Source organism: Suncus etruscus, chromosome 3 (genome assembly GCF_024139225.1).
Source record: "Suncus etruscus isolate mSunEtr1 chromosome 3, mSunEtr1.pri.cur, whole genome shotgun sequence".
Lineage (NCBI taxonomy): Eukaryota > Metazoa > Chordata > Mammalia > Eulipotyphla > Soricidae > Suncus > Suncus etruscus.
Window position 1 is genome coordinate 144,797,957 of NC_064850.1, and position 22,094 is coordinate 144,820,050.

The window sequence follows — 22,094 nt, forward strand, 5'->3', positions numbered from 1 at the left end:
GTGTGATTGGGCACCCAGAGACTTAAAAAGGACAGTGGCCATGCTCTCTGCCTCTTTCCTGCTGAGCCAGCCTACAGATAGCAAGGACCATAATCCCTCCAGGACCCACACCCGGTAAGATGTCCTCACCCAACGAATGTGGGGACGATTCCTGCTGTGTGATTGGGCACCCAGAAACTTAAAAAGGATGGCGGCCATGCTCTCTGCCTTTGTACTGCTGAACCAGCCTAGAAAAACCTAAGACCATAATCTCTCCAGGACCCACACCCGAGAAGCACAGCCTCTCTGCTCCACAGACACGCTTATATTTTAACCCCTGAATTCCATTTCTCCACATTGTAAGAAGCAATCTACAGCCTTACCAATGGAGAAATTTTGCAGAACACCCCTTGTTTAAAGAAATCAAGAAGGATGCTCTGATAATCTAAAAAGTAGGATACAGCTAGGTATCATCTCAAATAAGTTTAGAGTTAAATTATGGAAGATGTGGAGTGAGTAAGAAATGGCTGTATGTGGGGGTTTCCAGGCAGAGTGCTGATTGCTCTACCGGCAGAGTCTCCACCCGGCTGTGCTTCTTCTGAGGAAACTGAGGACCTGAAGGGAGCCCTGTCCTACTCTTCTCTGTCTTTCCTGAACTCTGGAAGCTCTCCTCAGAGCCCTGGGAAGCAAACTCCAAAAAAAACTACTTTCGGAAGCTAGCCAGCGAGCCAGAGAGTGAGTAAGAAATGGCTGGATGTGGGGGTTTCCAGGCAGAGTGCTGATTGCTCTACCTGCAGAGTCTCCACCCGGCTGTGCTTCTTCTGAGGAAACTGAGGACCTGAAGGGAGCCCTGTCCTACTCTTCTCTGTCTTTCCTGAACTCTGGAAGCTCTCCTCAGAGCCCTGGGAAGCGAACCCCAAAGAAACTACATTCGGAAGCTACCCAGCGAGCCAGTGAGTGAGTAAGAAATGGCTGGATGTGGGAGTTTCCGGGCAGAGTGCTGATTGCTCTACCTGCAGAGTCTCCACCCGGCTGTGCTCCTTCTGAGGAAACTGAGGACCTGAAGGGAGCCCTGTCCTACTCTTCTCTGTCTTTCCTGAACTCTGGAAGCTCACTTCAGAGCCCTGGGAAGCAAACCCCCCCAAAACTGAAGCTACCCAGCAACTCTCCTCAGAGTCTTGGGAAGCGACCCCAAAAATACAGCATTCTGAAGCTGCCAAGCAAGCGAGTGAAAACTACGCCTGTCCAGTGGGGCCCGACTGTGAAAAACTGTGAGTGCTGCCTGTGTGTGTCTCTCTACTATCCTGCGGCGTGAACCTCTTGAGAGTGGGCTGAAAAGAGGCTCCAGAAGGCACTTAGCTCCACTTCGCTACGCAGCCGTGCGCTCTTTCAAAAAAAATAACACCATCATAAGAAGAAAAAAAAAACACACTAAGAACTGTGTTGGATCACAGAAGCAAGAACTTCTCTCCAGACTGTATTCTCTGCTGCGTGCTCGGGCCTAAGATTTGATCCTGTGTGAGGCTTCATCCACGGAGGACTCCCCTACCTTGGAGGCAAGCAGGCCCATCCAGAAAGGGCGGAGCCAGAGAAGTGTGCTGCCTGCATCATATAACCAATGAATACCACCACAACACGTAGAAAAACCCACAATACAAGTGTGACAATGGGGAAACAACGCAGGCCAGCATCAGACATAGAGAATGAAGATGACAATTCTGATGACCAGTTAATGACCAATCAACTAATCAACCTCTCAGATAAGGACTTTAGAGTAGCAATATGGAAGATGCTCAAAAACCTCAAAAAAGCCATGGATAGAGTGGAACAGAACACTAATAATAATCAAGAAAATATGAAGACAGAAATCACAAAACTCCAAACTGAAATAACATGTCAACTAACAGGCCTGAAAAAATCAGTAAACGAAGTGAATGACAAAATGGATAAGCTCTGGGACAGGGTATCAGAAGCTGAGAATAGACTTGGTGCTGTGGAAGATGAGATACATAACAATTCCATACAGCAGGAGAGATTGGAAAAAAAACTTAAAGCAAATGAACAGACAATGGAAAAATTAGTCAAAGAATGGGAAAAGATGAAAATAGAAGTCTATGATAAGATCAACAGAAACAACTTAAGAATCATTGGAGTCCCAGAGACCCAGGAAGAAAATTTCCAGGAAGAATCAACGGTCAAGAACATCATTAAAGAGAAACTTCCAGAGCTAAAGAATATATGTGATCAAATCCTGCATGATCGAAGAGTACCAACCAAAAGAGACCCAAGATAAACCACCCCAAGACACATCCTAGTCACAATGACAAATCTCACAGATAGAGACAGAATTCTGAAAACAGCAAGATCAAAAGGGGAAATTACATTCAAGCAAGCATCCTTGAGATTTACAGCAGACCTGTCACCAGAAACACTCAAGGCCAGAAAGCAGTGGTGGGATATTGTGACAAGACTGAATGAAATGAATGCTTCACCTAGAATACTGTACCCAGCAAAACTCACTTTCCGGTTTGACGGAAGAATACATGGTTTCACAGACAGAAAAACAGCTCAGAAACTTTATAGACTCAAAACCAGTCTTAAGAGAAAAACTGAAAGACCTAATTTAAAACAAGACTAACCAAAAGACACACCAAATTTCGATATAAAGATGGCATTAAATCCCAGGACAATTCTTTCTCTCAACGTCAATGGACTAAATGCACCAGTTAAGAGACACAGAGTGGCTAAATGGATCAAAAAACTCAATGCAACCTTCTGCTGCCTACAAGAAACGCACCTGAATAGTCAGAACAAACATAGACTCAAAATAAAAGGCTGGAGAAAAATTATCCAAGCAAACAACACCCATAAAAAAGCTGGAGTGGCCATACTAATATCAGATAATGCAAACTTTATACTCCGGAAGGTTGTAAGGGACAAAGATGGACATTTTATATTAATCAAGGGGTATATAGAGCAGGAAGAAATCACTCTCCTAAACATATATGCACCAAATGAGGGGCCAGCAAAATATTTAAAACAACTTTTGACAAATCTGAAAAACAATATCAATAACAACACAATAATTGTGGGGGATCTCAACACTGCTTTGTCAACATTGGATAGGTCAACCAGACTGAAACCCAACAAGAATATACTAGACCTGAGGAGAGAAATGGAAGAAAGAGGCCTAGTGGATATATATGGGACACTCCAGCCCCAGAAACCTGGATACACATTCTTCTCCAATGTACATGGGACATTCTCCAGGATAGACTACATGCTGGCACATAAAACATACCTCCATAAGATCAAGAGGATAGAAATTTTGCAGACTACCTTCGCTGACCACAAGGCTCTGAAATTATTTGTGAATTCCAAAGGGACTCAGAAGAAAAACTTTAACACCTGGAAGTTAAACAACCTCATACTCAATAACCAGTGGGTCCGAGATGAAATCAAGGAGGAAATCAAAAGGTTCCTGGAAACAAATGACAATAAAGACACAAACTATCAGAACTTATGGGTAATCAGAAACTACTTTGAAAAACTCTATGCCACTAAAAATGAGAACTTGGAAGAAATGGATAAATTCTTGGACTCTTATAATCTTCCACGGTTGAAAGAAGAGGATGTAGCATATCTAAACACCCCCATCACCATTGATGAAATAAAAATGGTAATCAAAAGTCTGCCCAAAAACAAAAGCCCAGGCCCAGATGGATTCACTAATGAATTCTATCAAACTTTCCAAGAGGAACTACTACCAATCCTGGCAAGACTCTTTCATGAAATTGAACAAGTGGAAACACTCCCAAATAGCTTTTACGAAGCCAACATCACCTTGATACCTAAACGAGACAGAGATGCTACGAAAAAAGAAAATTACAGACCAATATTGCTGATGAATGCAGATGCAAAGATCCTCAACAAAATCCTGGCAAATAGGATTCAATGCCTCGTTAAGAAGATCATCCACTATGATCAAGTAGGTTTCATCCCAGGAATGCAAGGATGGTTTAACATCCGTAAGTCTATCAACATAATACACAACATCAACAACAAGAAAAATAAAAACCACATGATCATATCAATAGATGCAGAGAAAGCATTTGATAAGGTCCAACACCCATTCTTGATCAAAACTCTCAGCAAGATGGGAATGGAAGGAACCTTTCTCAATATAGTTAAGGCCATCTACCACAAGCCAGTGGCAAATATTATCCTCAATGGAGAAAAACTAAAAGCCTTCCCTCTAAATTCTGGCACAAGACAAAGCTGTCCTCTCTCACCACTCCTATTCAACATAGCACTGGAAGTACTTGCTATAGCGATTAGGCTAGAAAAAGATATCAAGGGAATCCAGATAGGAAAGGAAGAAGTCAAGCTCTCACTGTTTGCAGATGACATGATGCTCTACTTAGAAAACCCTAAAGACTCTACCAAAAAGCTCCTAGAAACAATAGACTCATATAGCAAGGTGGCAGGCTAGAAAATCAAAACACAAAAATCAATGGCCTTTCTATACACCAATAGTAATAAGGAAGAAATGGACATTAAGAAAACAACCCCAGGGCCCGGAGAGATAGCACAGCAGCGTTTGCCTAGCAAGCAGCCGATCCAGGACCAAAGGTGGTTGGTTCGATTCCCGGTGTCCCATATGGTCCCCCGTGCCTGCCAGGAGCTATTTCTGAGCAGACAGCCAGGAGTAACCCCTGAGCACTGCCGGGTATGACCCAAAAACCAAAAAAAAAAAAAAAAAAAAAAAAAAAAAAAAAAAAAAAAAAAAAAAAGAAAGAAAGAAAACAACCCCATTCACAATAGTGCCACACAAACTCAAATATCTTGGAATCAACTTGAGTAAAAATGTGAAGGACCTATACAAAGAAAACTATAAAACTCTGCTCCAAGAAATAAGAGAGGACACGCGAAAATGGAAACACATACCCTGCTCATGGATTGGCAGGATTAACATCATCAAAATGGCAATACTCCCCAAGGCATTATACAGATTCAACGCTATCCCTCTAAAGATACCCATGACATTCTTCAAAGAAGTGGATCAGGCACTTTTGAAATTTGTTTGGAACAATAAACACCCTCGAATAGCTAAAGCAGTCATTGGGAAAAAGAATATGGGAGGAATTACTTTCCCCAACTTTAAACTTTACTACAAAGCAATAGTTATCAAAACCGCATGGTATTGGAATAAGGACAGACCCTCAGATCAGTGGAATAGGCTTGAATACTCAGAAAATGTTCCCCAGACATACAATCACCTAATTTTTGATAAAGGAGCAGGAAATCCTAAATGGAGCAGGGAAAGCCTCTTCAACAAGTGGTGTTGGCACAACTGGCTAGCCACTTGCAAAAAATTGAACTTAGACCCCCAGCTAACATCATGTACGAAGGTAAAATCCAAATGGATTAAAGACCTTGATATCAGACCCCAAACCATAAGATATATAGAACAACACATAGGCAAAACTCTTCAGGACATTGAGACTACAGGCATCTTCAAGGAGGAAACTGCACTCTCCAAGCAAGTGAAAGCAGAGATTAACAGATGGGAATATATTAAGTTGAGAAGCTTCTGCACCTCAAAGGAAATAGTGCCCAGGATACAAGAGCCACCCACTGAGTGGGAGAAACTATTCACCCAATACCCATCAGATAAGGGGCTAATCTCTAAAATATACAAGGCACTGACAGAAATTTACAAGAAAAAAACATCTAATCCCATCAAAAAATGGGAAGAAGAAATGAACAGACACTTTGACAAAGAAGAAATACAAATGGCCAAAAGACACATGAAGAAATGCTCCACATCACTAATCATCAGGGAGATGCAAATCAAAACAACGATGAGATACCACCTCACACCACAGAGAATGGCACACATCACAAAGAATGAGAACAAACAGTGCTGGCGGGGATGTGGAGAGAAAGGAACTCTTATCCACTGCTGGTGGGAATGCCGTCTAGTTCAACCTTTATGGAAAGCAATATGGAGATTCCTCCAAAAACTGGAAATCAAGCTCCCATACGATCCAGCTATACCACTCCTAGGAATATACCCTAAGAACACAAAAATACAATACAAAAATCCCTTCCTTACACCTATATTCATTGCAGCACTATTTACCATAGCAAGACTCTGGAAACAACCAAGATGCCCTTCAACAGACGAATGGCTAAAGAAACTGTGGTACATATACACAATGGAATATTATGCAGCTGTCAGGAGAGATGAAGTCATGAAATTTTCCTATACATGGATGTACACAGAATCTATTATGCTGAGTGAAATAAGTCAGAGAGAGAGAGAGAGAGAGAGAAAAACGCAGAATGGTCTCACTCATCTATGGGTTTTAAGAAAAATGAAAGACATTCTTGCAATAATAAATTTCAGACACAAAAGAGAAAAGAGCTGGAAGTTCCAGCTCACCTCAGGAAGCTCACCACAAAGAGTGATGAGTTTAGTTAGAGAAATAACTACATTTTGAACTGTCCTAATATTGAGAATGTATGAGGGAAATGCAGAGCCTGCTTAGAGTACAGGCAGGGGTTGGGTGGGGAGGAGGGAGATTTGGGACATGGGTGATGGGAATGTTGCACTGGTGATGGGTGGTGTTCCTTTTATGACTGAAACCCAAACAGAATCATGTATGTAATCAAGGTGTTTAAATTAAAAAAAAGAAAAAAAAAAGAAGGTTCAGTGGAATAAAAGTGTACCTTATAAAAAAAATTATGGAAGATGTTCAGGGAGCTTAAAAAGAGCATCGATAGACTTGACTGAAGCAAATTAAGCATCAAGAGGATTTGACGACTGAAATTAGAAACTTTCACACTGAAATAACAGGTCTAAAAAAACTGAGCTTATGCAGGCATGGGGTTTGAGGAGACCCCATGCCGGAGGCTTTCTCCCTAGCCTGTGGAGTGCTGGGAGGCTTGGCAGGCCCCACAGCTGTACCCCTCTTCCTCCCCTGGACTCCAGGCCCTCCCTGGTGCTGGCTCAGATTGATAGAAGTGGGTTCATGTGGATTCTTAGGGGTCCTCAAGCTTCCCCCCTCCCTCCATAGTCCAGAGGGGGTGTATGAAGAGGAGGGCGGGCAGATATCTGGCTTCCTGTTTCCTCTTTGATTTTGGAGGCCAGCTCTTGCCAGGTATGGGGCTTGGGGAATCCCCATGCCGGAGGCCTTCTCCCTAGCCTGGGGAGTGCTGGGAGGCTTGGCAGGCCCCCAGTCATCCCTGTCTTTTTCCTCTGACTCCAGGCCTTCCCTGGGTGCCAGCTCAGATGGCCAGAGTGTGTTCAGGTGTACTCTTAGGGGTTCTCAGGCTTCCCCCTCCCTCTGTTCTCCAGGGGGGGAGGTACATGGGGAGAAGGGCGGCCAGATATCTGGCTTCCAGTTTCCTCTTTGATTCTGGAGACCAGCTCTTGCAAGGTATGGGATTTGGGGAGGCCCCATGCCGGATGCCCTCTCCCTAGCCTGGGAAGAGCTGGGAGGCTTGACAGGCCCCCAGCCACCCCCCTCTTTTCCCCCTGGAATCCAGGCCCTCCCTGGTTGCCGACTCAGATGGCCAGAAGTGGGTTCAGGTGGTCCTCAGGTTTCCCTCCTCCTTCCGTACTCCAGGGGGGGAGGTGCCTGGGGAGGAGGGTGGGCAGACATCTGGCTTCCGGTTTCCTCTTTGATTCTTGAGGCCAGCTCTTGCCAGGTATGGGGTTTGGGGAGGCCCCATGCCAGAGGCCTTCTCCCTAGCCTGGGGAGTGCTGGGAGGGTTGGCAGGCCCCCAGCCATGCCCTTCTTTTTCCCCTGGACTCCAGGCCCTCCCTGGGTGCCGGCTCAGATGGCCAGAAGTGGGTTCAGGTGGATCCTCCCATTTAAAAAAAGCATGCACCAGATGTGGTTTTTTCCCTTCCCTGATGCAGTGCCTTCCTCCAAAAGAATTATTTGCCAAAAGGCCCGCTTACTGAAGTCAATCATTTGACCCTTTGCGTGTATTATTGGTGGTAATTTCAACATGGCTGTAACATTACATTTTCTCTTTATTTGGACACTATAGAAATCCAGCCTCAGCTTTCCTACAGACAAAGAAATGTCAGTACCAAAAACCCGCCAAAAGTTCCCCAGACATACAATCACCTAATTTTTGATAAAGGAGCAGGAAATCCTAAATGGAGCAGGGAAAGCCTCTTCAACAAGTGGTGTTGGCACAACTGGATAGCCACTTGCAAAAAATTGAATTTAGACCCCCAGCTAACATCATGTACGAAGATAAAATCCAAATGGATGAAAGACCTCGATATCAGACCCAAAACCATAAGATATATTGAACAACACATAGGCAAAATACTCCAGGACATTGAGACTACAGGCATCTTCAAGGAGGAAACTGCACTCTCCAAGCAAGTGAAAGCAGAGATTAACAGATGGGAATTTATTAAGTTGAGAAGCTTCTGCACCTCAAAGGAAATAGTGCCCAGGATACAAGAGCCACTCACTGAGTGGGAGAAACTATTCACCCAATACCCATCAGATAAGGGGCTAATCTCCAAAATATACAAGGCACTGACAGAAATTTACAAGAAAAAAACATCTAATCCCATCAAAAAATGGGGAGAAGAAATGAACAGACACTTTGACAAAGAAGAAATACAAATGGCCAAAAGACACATGAAAAAATGCTCCACATCACTAATCATCAGGGAGATGCAAATCAAAATCAACACTATTTACCATAGCAAGACTTTGGAAACAACCAAGATGCCCTTCAACAGACGAATGGCTAAAGAAACTGTGGTGCATATACACAATGGAATACTATGCAGCTGTCAGGAGAGATGAAGTCATGAAATTTTTCTATACATGGATGTACACAGAATCTGTTATGCTGAGTGAAATAAGTCAGAGAGAGAGAAAAACGCAGAATGGTCTCACTCATCTATGGGTTTTAAGAAAAATGAAAGACATTCTTGCAATAATAATTTTCAGACACAAAAGAGAAAAGATCTGGAAGTTCCAGCTCACCTCAGGAAACTCACCACAAAGAGTGATGAGTTTAGTTAGAGAAATAACTACATTTTGAACTGTTCTAATAATGAGAATGTATGAGGGAAATGGAGAGCCTGTTTAGAATACAGGCGGGGGTCGGGTGGGGAGGAGGGAGACTTGGGACATTGGTGATGGGAATGTTGCACTGGTGATGGGGGTGTTCTTGACATGACTGAAACCCAAACACAATCATGTATGTAATCAAGGTATTTAAAATAAAAAAAAGATAGGTCGCAAACTAGAAATAATGTTGATATGAATGAACTGTGAAGCTGTCATCTTTCTGGAAATCCCCAAACCCTCATTTTCCTGTCTGTATAACCCTAATCTAATTAATGGAACAGTCTCTAATACTTTGTCTTTATTTTCTTAAATTTAAAATCAGAGTATATTCCCTGCCTGGTGACTTGTACTTGAGGAAATAGATTTGACAGTTGTAGTATCTTGTTTTAACCTTCACAAAATGGAACAGTGACTTTATAAAGTTACTATAAAGGATAAAAAAAAGCACTTTTAAAAAAAGAGCACTCTTGACACTATAAGTTCCAAGAAAACCAAACAAAAATAGAAGAAATTGTGCTTTTACTGCTTCTACTATAAACTGTCAACTACACTTCAAAGTTATAGCATTACAAAGTAGAAACAGTGGTAATGTGTAATAATTTAATTTGATTTGTCCAACAAATGGCACAAAATAGCCTTAAAAATATTAAAATAGTAGCCCTTGCTGTGGCTCAGAGAAAATAACCATTTCTTACATGTGTGAGGTCCCAGAACTTCAAAAATTAAAATAACAAATTTTATTAAACTGAAACAACTAATTTTATTAGAATGAAAATGTGCAATCCCTTTAAGGATACCCATGACATTCTTCAAAGAAGTGGATAAAACACTCCTGAAATTCATTTGGAATAATAAAAACCCATGAATGTCTAGAGCAACCCTTGGGAAAAGGAATATGAGCGGCATCACTTTCTCCATTTTTAAAATTGTATTACAAAGCAATAGTTATTAAAACAGCATGACAGGGGCTGAGTGGTGCTGCTAGAGGTAAGGCTTCTGCCTTGCAAGTGCCATCCCAGGGTGTCCCATATGGTCCCCCTGAGCCAGGAGCAATTTCTGAGCGCATAGGCAGGAGTAACCCCTGAGTGTCAATGGGTATGGCCCCAAAACAAAAACAAACAAAAAACCCAGAATGGTATTGGAATAAAGACAGACCTCAGATCAGTAGAATAGACTTGAGTATTCAGAGAATATATTCCAGATATACAATCAATTATTTGTTAAAGGAGCAAGAAATGCAAAATAGATCAAGAAAAGGCTCTTCAATAAGTGGTGTTAGGACAATTGGTCAGCATGCATAAGTGCTAACTCAGACCTCCATATAACACCATGCACAAAGGTCAAATGGACTACATACCTTGATATCAGGCCCAAAACCATAAGGTATATAGAACAACATGTAGGTAAAACACTCCATGACATTGAGACTAAAGGAGAAAACATGTTTTCTTCAAGGAGAAAACATCACTCGCCAAACAAGTGGAGCAGAGATAAATAGATGGGACTATATTAAGCTGAAAAGCTTCTGCACCTCAAAGAAAATATCTAGGTTACAAAAGCCATCCACAGAATGGGTGAAACTATTCACCCAATACCCATGAGATAAGGATTTAATATCTAAGATATACAAGGTACTGATAGAACTTAACAAGAAAAAAACATCTAACTCTTTCAAAAAATAGGGAGAAGAAATGGATACTTCCTCAAAGAAAACATACAAATGGCCAAAAGATACATGGAAAATTACTCCACATCACTATCCATAAGGGAAATGCAAATCAAAACAACAATAAGGTAGCATCTCACACCACAGAGACTGGCACACATCACAAAGAGCAAGAACAATCAGTGCTGGTGGGATATGAAGAAAAAGGAACTCTCATTCACTGTTGGTAGGAATGCTATCTCATCTAGCCTTTATGGAAAACAATATGAAGATTCCTTATAAAACTAGAAATTGAGCTCCCATTTGATCCTAGGGATATACCCTAGGAACACAAAAACACAATACAAGAATGCCTTCCTCACACCTATATTCATTGTTGTGCTATTTACAATAGCCATACTCTGGAAACAACCAAGTTGCCCTTCAACAAATGAATGGCTAAAGAAAATATGATACATATACACAATGGAATATTAAGCAGCCTCAGGAGAGATGAAGTCATGAAATTTTCCTATGCATGGATATATGGAATCCATTATGCTGAGTGATATAAGTCAGAGAGAAGAGATAGACACAGAATAGTCTCACTCATCTATGGGTTTTAAGAAAAATTAAAGACATTATTGTAATAATGCCCAGAGACAATAGAGATGAGAGCTGGAAGGATCAGCTCACAATATGATGCTCACCACAAAGAGGGGTGAGTACAATTAGAGAAATAACTACACTGACAACTATGGTGACAATGTCAATGAGTGGAATAAGTAGAATGTCTGTCATGAAAACAGGCTGGAGAGGGGTGGTAGGAGAGAGATGGGGGCATTGGTGGTTGGAATGTTGCACTAGTGAGGGAGGTTGTTCTTTTTATGATTGAAATCCAACTACAAACATGTTCATAATCATGGTGCTTAAATAGTTATTAAAATAGACAGAAGAGCAGATACAAAGAAACAAACACTTGAGAACCATTTATGTCTACCAAGCTACTTTATCAGTAGCTTAAGGCACTGTCTATAAAACAATCAACCCAAAAAACTAATGAAACTCACCCAATATCCTCATCTGAAATACCATCCCAGAAAATGCACATAATTCAAGAGTAAGATGGAGGACCTACTCCCTCTTGCTGATCTCATGTCAAATGTAAGATTCTACAGTTAGACTGAACTTTAGCCCACTGGGCGGGACCACTAGAGTAATAGGCGGTATGTGTGATGGAAAGTGGAATAGAAGAGTGACTCACTCAAAAGGGTGCCAGTCATGGTGTACAGTTGCTCTTTGCATTCTCCAACTTCCCACTGCTCTGCAAACTTTTCTGTTTAGTCAGCAAAGTGTGAGCTTTGCAAAGCTGCTCCTACCCACAGATTCACTAATTCATTCATAAGTGTTTTTTCTGAACTCCTCCCAGGGTCAAGCCCTGGGGCTACATACATAAATGGAACACATAAAGCTGCTACTGTCATTTGAGGCTTGTTTTAAGTATCTCCAGCAAGTTTGTTCTCCAGTTTTCATCCCGTTTAAAATGCAAATACTGACAACTGAGATAAAACAGCAAGATTAGGGCTCTTGCTTTGCATGCTGCCAACCTCTGTTCAGTCCCTGGCATTCCATATGTTCCCCCTTAATAACTCCAGGGGTGATTATTGAGTGCAGAGCCAGGAGTAAGCCATAAGCACCACTAGGTGTGGTCCATACCCCATACTCATAAATGAAATGAAGGTACTCTGGGGGGTAGAACCAAACTTGGTGAGACGACCATCTGTCAGTTAAAAAAATGTTGAAAATGTAGGCTAATGCTGGATAATTGGAAAGAGTAGGGCTCCACTCTAGTTAGGGCAGATATATAAGGAAGGCTGTGGTGAAATACTGGGGAAATTAATTTTTTATCTGTTTCACAGTTTGCTTGGAACTAGACCAACATGTAACATATCCCTGTTCCTGACTCACCCTTCAAGCAATACTTCTAATAGGGGAGCAGGATGCTAAGAAGCTATTCAGTCTATAGACAATCCCATTTTAGGTTTTGCGAGGTCTTTCAGATTTCTCTTATATATACATATATATGAGAAAATATATAAGTGGTTAACCTCTTTCATTTCCAATCTGTTAGTTTTGCTAGGAAGGGATGAGGCTGTAAAATGACACACATGAGTATCTGAAGATGGAAAGGACCCAGACAAATTCCTATCCAGATGATCTTTGGTTCCTGAGCAATGGAGTCTAAACAGTGAAGAAACAATTATTCCTACCAGTGCCAATTGTGTATTCAATAATTTCTAGAGTAAATAACCCTTTTAGTCTCTCAGAAATTTGCACACTTGTAATGACCAATAAGTACATTTAAACATGTAATAAAACTTAAGGGAAAAAGAGGGTGCAGTGGGCATGCAGGGGAAATGAGCTATTATTCCTCTGGCATGGAAAGGCCATTGTATTTCATGTATGATTTGACCATGCTTCAGGAAAGCAATTTTGACTTTAAATGGCACATTTCCTTTCTTCGTTATTAGGTTTCCTGATGGGTTATTTCACCCCAGGTATTTTCCTTTACTAAGCAGTATTTCAGCTGTCTAGTGCTAACCCAGAGAACTTGCAGTGATCTCAACCACTGGCTGACTGTGGTTGAGACACATACTTGAATTTATGGTGGATGTTTATAACTCTTGGAATGTAACTTCAATCATCTAAAAAAACGCTTGAGTATGAAGTGTTGGATGTGCAACAAGGAGATGTGACTGGCTGTGTTTCCGATGATGGGCATTTTACCTCTATTAATTATTGTTCTGGTAACATTTACTATTTTGGAGGGCTGCTTGTTCTGTTTTAAGAAATAACAATTTGAGATTTTTTTTCCTCAAACAAGTAGCCTTACCATTCTTTCCCCCCCCCCCCCCGCCTTACCATTCTTTCCCTAAGTTTTGAATCAAGCAGCATCTGGGAACATATGGTTCTAGCTTTCTGAAAAATAAACTTCTCTTTCTTATTTTGCTAAGACGCATTCTTGATCCTCAGTAAAATCAGGCTAGATTAGTTAATGGATTTGGGGATGTGTTTATTTTTATTTATTTATATTTTTGTTGAGATAACAATGGATTACAAGCTCATCTATATTTTAGGGAGACTATGTTATACACAACACCCACCACCAAAACAACAACATTCTTCTACCAGTCCGTTGGATGCCTCTATCCTTACAACTATTTTTTCTTTCTAGAAAACTAAGTTCTGTGGTCAGAACCAAAGGGTTTGTTTCTCTTTAACTTTGTTCTCTTGCTTTGCTTCATTTTTTCTTGGGTCACACCTGGTGGTGCTCAGGAGCAACTCCTAGCTCTGTGATTCATTGGGTCACTTCCTGATGACCTCAAGAGATCCTATGGTACTGGACATCAAACTGAAGTTGGTTGTGTGCAAGTCATGATGAACTTTAACCCTGGTACTATCTCTATGGTTCCCAATTTCAATCATTAAAAGTGGCTATACAGTTTTCTCAACATGGTTTAAAAAAATTTCCTTTTTCCATTCTATGCTCTTGAATCCATTGTTTTCTAAACTGTTCATACACGTATTTGAAGACTGATTTCATAATTTCTCAATACTGTTACTATTACATTAATCTCTGTGCTACTATTATTATAATACCACACTATTTTCTTTACTATAGCTTTTAGGTATAGAACTGGGAAGTATGCTGTCACCATTCTTGTTTTCTTTTCTCAGAATTGTGTTTCCTCTTTGGATCCTTTTGTGATTCCATACAAACAAGTAATGTTTCTTCCTTGAAGAATTTTGTAGAAATTTTGATAAGGATTGAATTTTCTCTGACAATGCTCTGGGTAAGATGGTGACTTGGTTTTTGTCTTCATTTTTGTGTTACATGCAGTGGTACTCATAGCTTACTCCTAATTCTGTGCTCAGGGATTATCCTCTTAGGCATGGGAACATATGTGGTGCCAGGAATCAAAACTAGGTTGGTTTGCATGCAAGGTAAACACCCTACCTACTGTACTATCACTTTGGCCCCTTATTAGTTTTTTGAGGGCTTCCCTCACAATGCTAATAATAGAGACTATACCTAACGACAGGCAACCATTTCTTTTTGTTTGTTTGTTTTTGGGCCACACCTGGTGATGTTAAGGGGTTACTCCTGGCTATGTGCTCAGAAATCGCTCCTGGCTTGAGGGGGGACCATATGGGACGCCAGGGAATCGAACCGTGGCCCGTCCTAGGCTAGCACTTGAAAGGCAGATGCCTTATCTCTAGTGCCACCACTCTGGCCCAACTATTTTTAGCAGTGTTAGTGGGGTAGATGAGGGAGGAATAATGTGGTGTTAAGGGTTGAACTCTGGGGTCTTGTACAAGCAATCAACGTACTCTAGCTCTCTGAGTTATTTCCCTTTTCCTTGTTGCTCTTTGTCTTATTTTCCCAAATGTATTCCTGGTTGAATTTTTAATTGACTGATTTTAGATAAAATAATATTGCAAAATCATGTGAAAAGCATTAAATTTAAACTGCTAATATAATACATAACAACAAAAACATCAGTATACAAACTTTGATAATCTTAAAAACTATTGTTTTTCTTTTAACAAAGGAAATTCTTGTGACTTTGTTGATTTATTAGAAAGTATTTTTCGTTTGTTTGTTTTTTTTTCGGGCCACACCCATTTGATGCTCAGGGGTTACTCCTGGCTAAGCGCTCAGAAATTGCCCCTGGCTTGGGGGGACCATATGGGACACCGGGGGATCGAACCGAGGTCCTTCCTTGGCTAGCGCTCGCAAGGCAGACACCTTATCTCTAGCACCAAGCCGGCCCCTTAGAAAGTATTTTTCAAATTTGTGAAAAATGTATGGAAAAAAGCAAGTGATCAAATGAGAATATTATTTCTATGCTATTTACATTCTACAAAATTAATTAATTTTTATTCCAACAATACAGCATTGAATTTATTTTCATATATTTAAAATGCTATCACTTGATAGAAATTTATGGGGAATTGATTGTAAATATTGATTGTAAATATTGTAAAGTAAATAAGTAAAATTGATTGTAAATATTGTAAAGTAATATTTTTCTGAGCAAGTATTAACTTTTTGTTACTAAATGAAACAAAATATTTATAGGATTAATATATATGAATACAAAGGATGGGTTTTATAAGTTGAATGAAAAAGTAGTCCCATAGGCCTTTCAACCAGCTTGATTCATTCATATTGTATGAATGGTATATCACAGATAAGCAACATGAACTTCTACTTTTTCTTCCTATCTTCCTTTTACCCTATCTCTCTTTAATCTCTTCTGGTTACATTGCTGAGCTCCTTTGAAGTTGGCCTCCTCTCCTCTCTGATCCTCTGCTTTCCCTCTGGACTCATCTGGAACTCCATGTTTTATTATGCTGGCTTGCAAGCATTTTTGATTCATCTTTCTCTTTTCTCTTTGGGCAATCACTTCCGTATTAGGAAAGCATGAAAACTGGCAGTATTGATAGTGGAATTAATATCTGAAGGATAGTGGGCTTCAGACTCCCAAAGAGCCATATTTCCATTGAAGCTGAAGACAGAGAACAAAGTCTCAGTTCAATGCAATCAAACAGAACCTTCATATTTGCAGCAGGTTCAGTATTTTTGCTCTGTTAGGGATTTCAGCTGATTGTATGTGTCTAACCACATTAAGAACAGCAATCTTCTTTATATAATTTACTAATTTAAATATTAATCTGAAACATTTCATAGACACATTCAGAATGCTTGAGCAAATATCTGGGCAGTTCAAGACCCAGCCAAGATGACAAATGAAATTAACCATCATATATAAGTTTAGAGAAGCTCTGGACTACAAAGTAAGAATATAAAAAAGTGCTAGACATATGGCTGATAAAGAAAAAGAAACCAGTTACTGGTGTTAACCTAGGTAATATATTTTTAATAAATCTTCATAATGCAAGAGGTCAAGTCAATTTATTTGGTTTCAACATAAACAATTTATTTGGTTTGCAGCTTGGTGTGCTGAAAAGATCACAGACTTAAAGGTCTGATTTAGCTTTAATTCCTAGTCTATCATCACACAGTTATTTAACCTCTCAAAACCAATTTCTGAATTGACAAACTAATAATAATTATATCTACACCAATATTGTTTGGCTCCTGACAGGATATGAGCAAATGTTAGTCTCACCCTCTCAGTGAAGTTTAAAGTAGTAGTAAAATTTGAGAATCAAAAACATTCTTATTGAACCATAAAATCTGTCTCTGTTTTAATATTATACTTCCTTTAATAGTCTCTCTGTTCTATTACTATCTGTATCAACGACTCCTGTAGTTCATAAAAAGAAAAAAACAATGCCAGATTTTTGAACTTGGAAAAAAATGAATGTACATCTAATCTTGAATTATTCATATTTTTCTAAAAATGTAAACTATTGAAACATTGCTAAATATTGAAAAAATAAAAGGAAAAGTACAAGAAAAGAAGAAAAAATAATAAAGGTTATTCCTCTAAAACACATTTCAGCTGGAGGAAATGGGTCTAAACTCATGAATATGTATATAGAAACTTAGAAAGCAATGTTGACATAACTTATTTCATGGTAAAAAGAAGTTAAAATACTTCACTCAGGAAATTATTGTGTTCCATACTATTATATTTTATAGGCATTTTAAATATTTATGTCTATCTTATGTAGTCCATATATCTTTGGGAAGTAGTTTTAGAATACTGCTGCAATATGTGACCATGACGCTAGTTTGATCCAATAACTATTTATAATATCCTATAGTAAATATTGGAATCCTCTCTAATATATTCTCTCTAATCCTCTCTATATAATTATATAAGCATATAATATAATACAAAAATATTTATATATATATATATATAATGTGTGTGTGTTCCATCTTCCTGAACTTATCTACAGTTGCATGGTATGTAACAGGAATGGGCATAAAAAGAAGTCAGGGAAGATCACCTCTGTCTTAGCTGAGCTCACAAGTTGAGCTTGTGGTGGAATGAAATGTGGGCAAAACTGACTTCGAATCCTGGCTCTGTCAATGACTGGCTGTTTGATATGGGACAAATTCCTAATTTCTTTGAACTTCAGTTCTCACCTCTATAAATCAAGGTTAATAATACCCTTCTCCCATAGCATTATCTGAGGATTAAGTGAAATTATATATTAAGTACCAAGCACATGGCAAACACTTTCCTTTTTAAAATCTTAGAAACAAATGTTTTCTGCAGGTGGTTTGGTATCCTTTAGTTTGTTAAGTGATGCCACATGTGCATAAAATATTTAAGTTGTAAAACCACACTAACAATCAGAGCTCCAGGACTTCTACTACTGGGAAGATAAAATGAACACACTTTCCCCTCTTTCCCCTGCCAAATATCATGAAAACTCGGGGCACAGAAGATAAAACAACCTAAAGATTTTGAAGGATGGAAAAGAATGACTTGTGTGAGTTGTTAGGACTTATAAAACAAACAGTGGTGAATGGTTCCCTTTTCATTTTATCTAACTTATCACTACTTTGTTGAAGCAATCAACAATTTGGGTGCAGATGAAAGAACACAGGCCTCCAAAGAACACTATTCCTCCAAACTCCCAACAAAAGCTTGCTTTCAAGGAATAGAGCAGTCTAGCAGGAGAGTTAACTTAAATAACAAGCACTGTGCTCTAGCCTCCCTCTTCAAAGCAAAACAAAACTTTTGTCCAAATTCTATCTATGCCAGCAAAAAACCAAGTAGAGAGCCTAGACTTCCATCCTCGTGAGATATAAAGAGGTTCTCAAATCATCCTGGGGTGGTGCTAGAGACCATCTAGATAAGAGTCAAAATCAGGACTCACAATAAGCTACTTAGATTGTCATGTCAAGAGATTTATATTCTAGGACTTCCACTCTTCCAGAAATAATGTTTAATAGTGAGCAGATTGTTTGTAAAAAAAAATTATGTGGGGGAGGAGGGCAGAAAAAAAATGATACCTCTCATGTGTCAGTGGAGACTGAGTTCAGAGATTCAAGCTATTTCTCCACTTAAGCACTTCTAAGATGGTTCCCATCCTTTCTGTACCAAATTCCTGTTATTAAAACAAAATATTTCAGGGGCCAGAGTAGTGGTACAAGCAGTAAGGTGTTTGCCTTTTAGTGCTAACCTAGGACAGACTGTGGTTTGATCCCCCAGTATCCTGTTATATGGTGCCCCAAGCCAGGAGTGATTTCTGAGTGCATAGCCAGGAGTAACTCCTGAGTGTCATTGGGTGTTGTCCCAAAACCACAAAAATAAATAAATAAAAGATTTCAATAAAATTCATTGAATGAAAAGAAAACAGAACAAAATTAAATAAAGTTCAGGGTAATGAAGAAAATTTACAGTACTAAATAAACACATTAAGAAAAATATCTCAAATCAATGATCTAGTCTTCTCATAAAAGCCCAGAGAAGAATAAAAATGTTCAAGAATACAAAAACAAACAAACAACAAAATAACAGAGAAAATAAACTCAAAACAAGCAGATAGGAGGGAATAATAAATATAAGAACAGAAACTAATGAAAACTAAATTAGAAAAACAGTAGAGAAAATGGTGAAATAAACAGCTAGTTATTTGCAAAAAACCTTCAAAAAGAACAACAACAACAAAAAGATAAAAGACCAAATTACCAACATTAGGAATTAAACAGGAAATATATTTATAGACTTCAGAAATCGAAAAAGCACTAAAAGAACATTAAAAAGTCTATGTAAACATATTTCTCAACTTTTATGAGAGAAATAAATTAAAATGCTCCTCAACCTACCTCAACTCACCCAATAAAAAATAATTTGAGTGCTCTATACATTTTAAGGAAAGTGTATTTATAATTGAAAAATCTTTGAGGGAGGGTCTGGGGTGGGGGCTCTGACCTTCAGGCCGTCTAGCTAGGGAAGGATCTCCTTCCTTCCTGAGGCTGGGAGGTTCTGCCAGCATGGCGTTTGGCAGCCCTCCGCCATTCCAAAGGCCTCTTTAACCAAGCCTAGGAAGGGGTGCGGGACAATAGGTTCTGGTTTTAGGACTTACTTCCTTATTAAACCTGTCTATTGGGAAACTGCACGGGGGCTATCGCCCCCACAGGAACACAATGACAAATATTTGGATATCATTGTGTGTCATCTGCTTGTCATAATCTGAAAGCCGTCCAGGAGCTCGTTTTATTCCTTTACTCCCTCACTCCCATCTCTTAACACATTTAACCATTTTTTTCTGTACATATCTTTCACAGTAATTTTTTGGGTGGAGTCTGAAGCTTCAGCAAGCAACACATCACGGCAAGGTTCCATGCTGTAGGCTTTTTGGCCAAGATAAGGTGAAGATGCAGCCTCGGCTGCCCCCCACAGCCTTCTCTCTCCTTCCTCCTCGTCCCCAGGGTTATTCCTGGACACCTGCTCAGGGTCCCAGCAAGTAGGTTCCAGCGAGGTGCAATTTAAAAGAGACCCCAGGCTTCCTTGTTCCTGCAAGGGGCTGGGAAGAAACTGGTGAACTTTCAACTTCCAGCAATTAGGAAGCAAACGCCTCTTGGGGAGTCGGAAGCTTTAGCAGGCAACAAGGGGAGGACATGGCTCCATTTGCTCTTCACTTGTCCAAATCACAGACCAAAGTGGTGTCTTGGAAACACCCCCCTCCCTTTTGACTATTTCTAAAACATAAAAGGGACACGTGTATCTCCTTTGTATATCTCAGATGTATTCCCTTAACATCTATAACTCTTTTCGAACATCCTCATACGGTGACAATTTTGCCCACTGGATTTGTTATTTGATTTTTGATTTTCCCATTTGAGATCTGTCTTATAAGCAATACTGGTAGAAGAGTATCTCTGTATAGATTTCAAGTTTGAACCAAGTTACGGGGAATGTTGGACTTTATTCATCAGCTCCCAGATGCACCAACAATATCTTGTGGCATTGCTTCTCTTTTGCATAGGCACATTAAAATGGGAAAAAATACATATGCAAACAAGTTCTTATCTAATAGAGATGGGAACACAAATTTGGTAATGTAATTAGGCCTTTTACCCTGAACACTGGCATATGATTTTGCTTAAGCCTCAGAAGAATGGGCATCACCCACACACACCTGAACAATGGATACCATCTATAGAAACAACCACAATTGTCTATAACATTACCAGGATCCAAGCCTCTACCAGGGAAGACCTACCACTGCTTTGGCATTGACTTACTCCAAAGAGTGATCCCAACACCCAGACGACTCAGCAAGAGTCTGCATGCAGGGCAGATCCCTCTGCATTTAATGGTATGCTGAAACTAGAGGATGCACCACATCAGCCTGACATCAATGAAAGAAATGCACAGAATCCAGAGTCTTTAAATATAAGAATCTGATACCAACAATAGCTAAAGTGTGAAAAAGTTTCACCGGGACCACGGAGAATGACTTGGGTTTGATGGACTGGTATGCCTGGAACCCAGAGTCGGTCTTATGCCAAATAACTTCTGGGGTGAGGCCTTTTAGTAATCAGGCCAAGGATTTTTTTCCATTTTCCCCATTTTTCTGGATCTATGCAAACAATGGCGATTGCCACTATCACACCTTTACTATATTTTTTTATTCTTTAAGGAAAAAAAATACAACTTACTGAACTTAAAAACAAATAACTGGGGGCCGGGCGGTGGCGCTGGAGGTAAGGTGCCTGCCTTACCTGCGCTAGCCTAGGAGACGGACCGCGGTTCGATCCCCCGGCGTCCCATATGGTCCCCCAAGCCAGGAGCGACTTCTGAGCGCATAGCCAGGAGTAACCCCTGAGCGTTACCGGGTGTGGCCCAAAAACCAAAAAAAAAAAAACCAAATAACTGTAGTAGAATGCCTGTCTCGAATACAGGTAGGGGATGAGAAGGGGGGAGGGGGTAATGTTACATTGGTGAAGGGCGGGGGGTGTTCTGGTTATGACTGTAACCCAACTATGATCATGTTACTTAAATAAAAAATAAAAAAAAAAACAATAAAAAAAAAGAAAAAAAATCTCTGACAAAGGGCGGAGAGGTAGCATGGAGGTAGTGTGTTTGCCTTGCATGCAGAAGGATGGTGACTTGAGTCCCGGCATCCCATAAAGTCCCCTGAGCCTGCCAGGAGCAATTCCTGAGCATAGAGCCAGAAGTAACCTCTGAGCGCTGCTGGGTGTGAGCCACCCCCCAAAAAAAATCTCTGACAAAGGAAATTTCCATTTAAGAAACTGATTTCAAAACAAACACAGTACAAAAAAGAAATAAAACAATGAATCAATATGTTCAATAAAAGTAGACACACAATAAAATATTAGCAAATACAATTCCAAA

The 22,094-nt window shown here is 39.9% G+C and overlaps 1 protein-coding gene across 1 annotated transcript in view; it reads right to left on the bottom strand.

Annotated features, from left to right (window-relative positions):
- The window catches only part of COLEC12 (collectin subfamily member 12), a 215,886-nt gene that overhangs the window by 82,678 nt on the left and 111,114 nt on the right, over window positions 1-22,094 (bottom strand). The window lies entirely within an intron of this gene.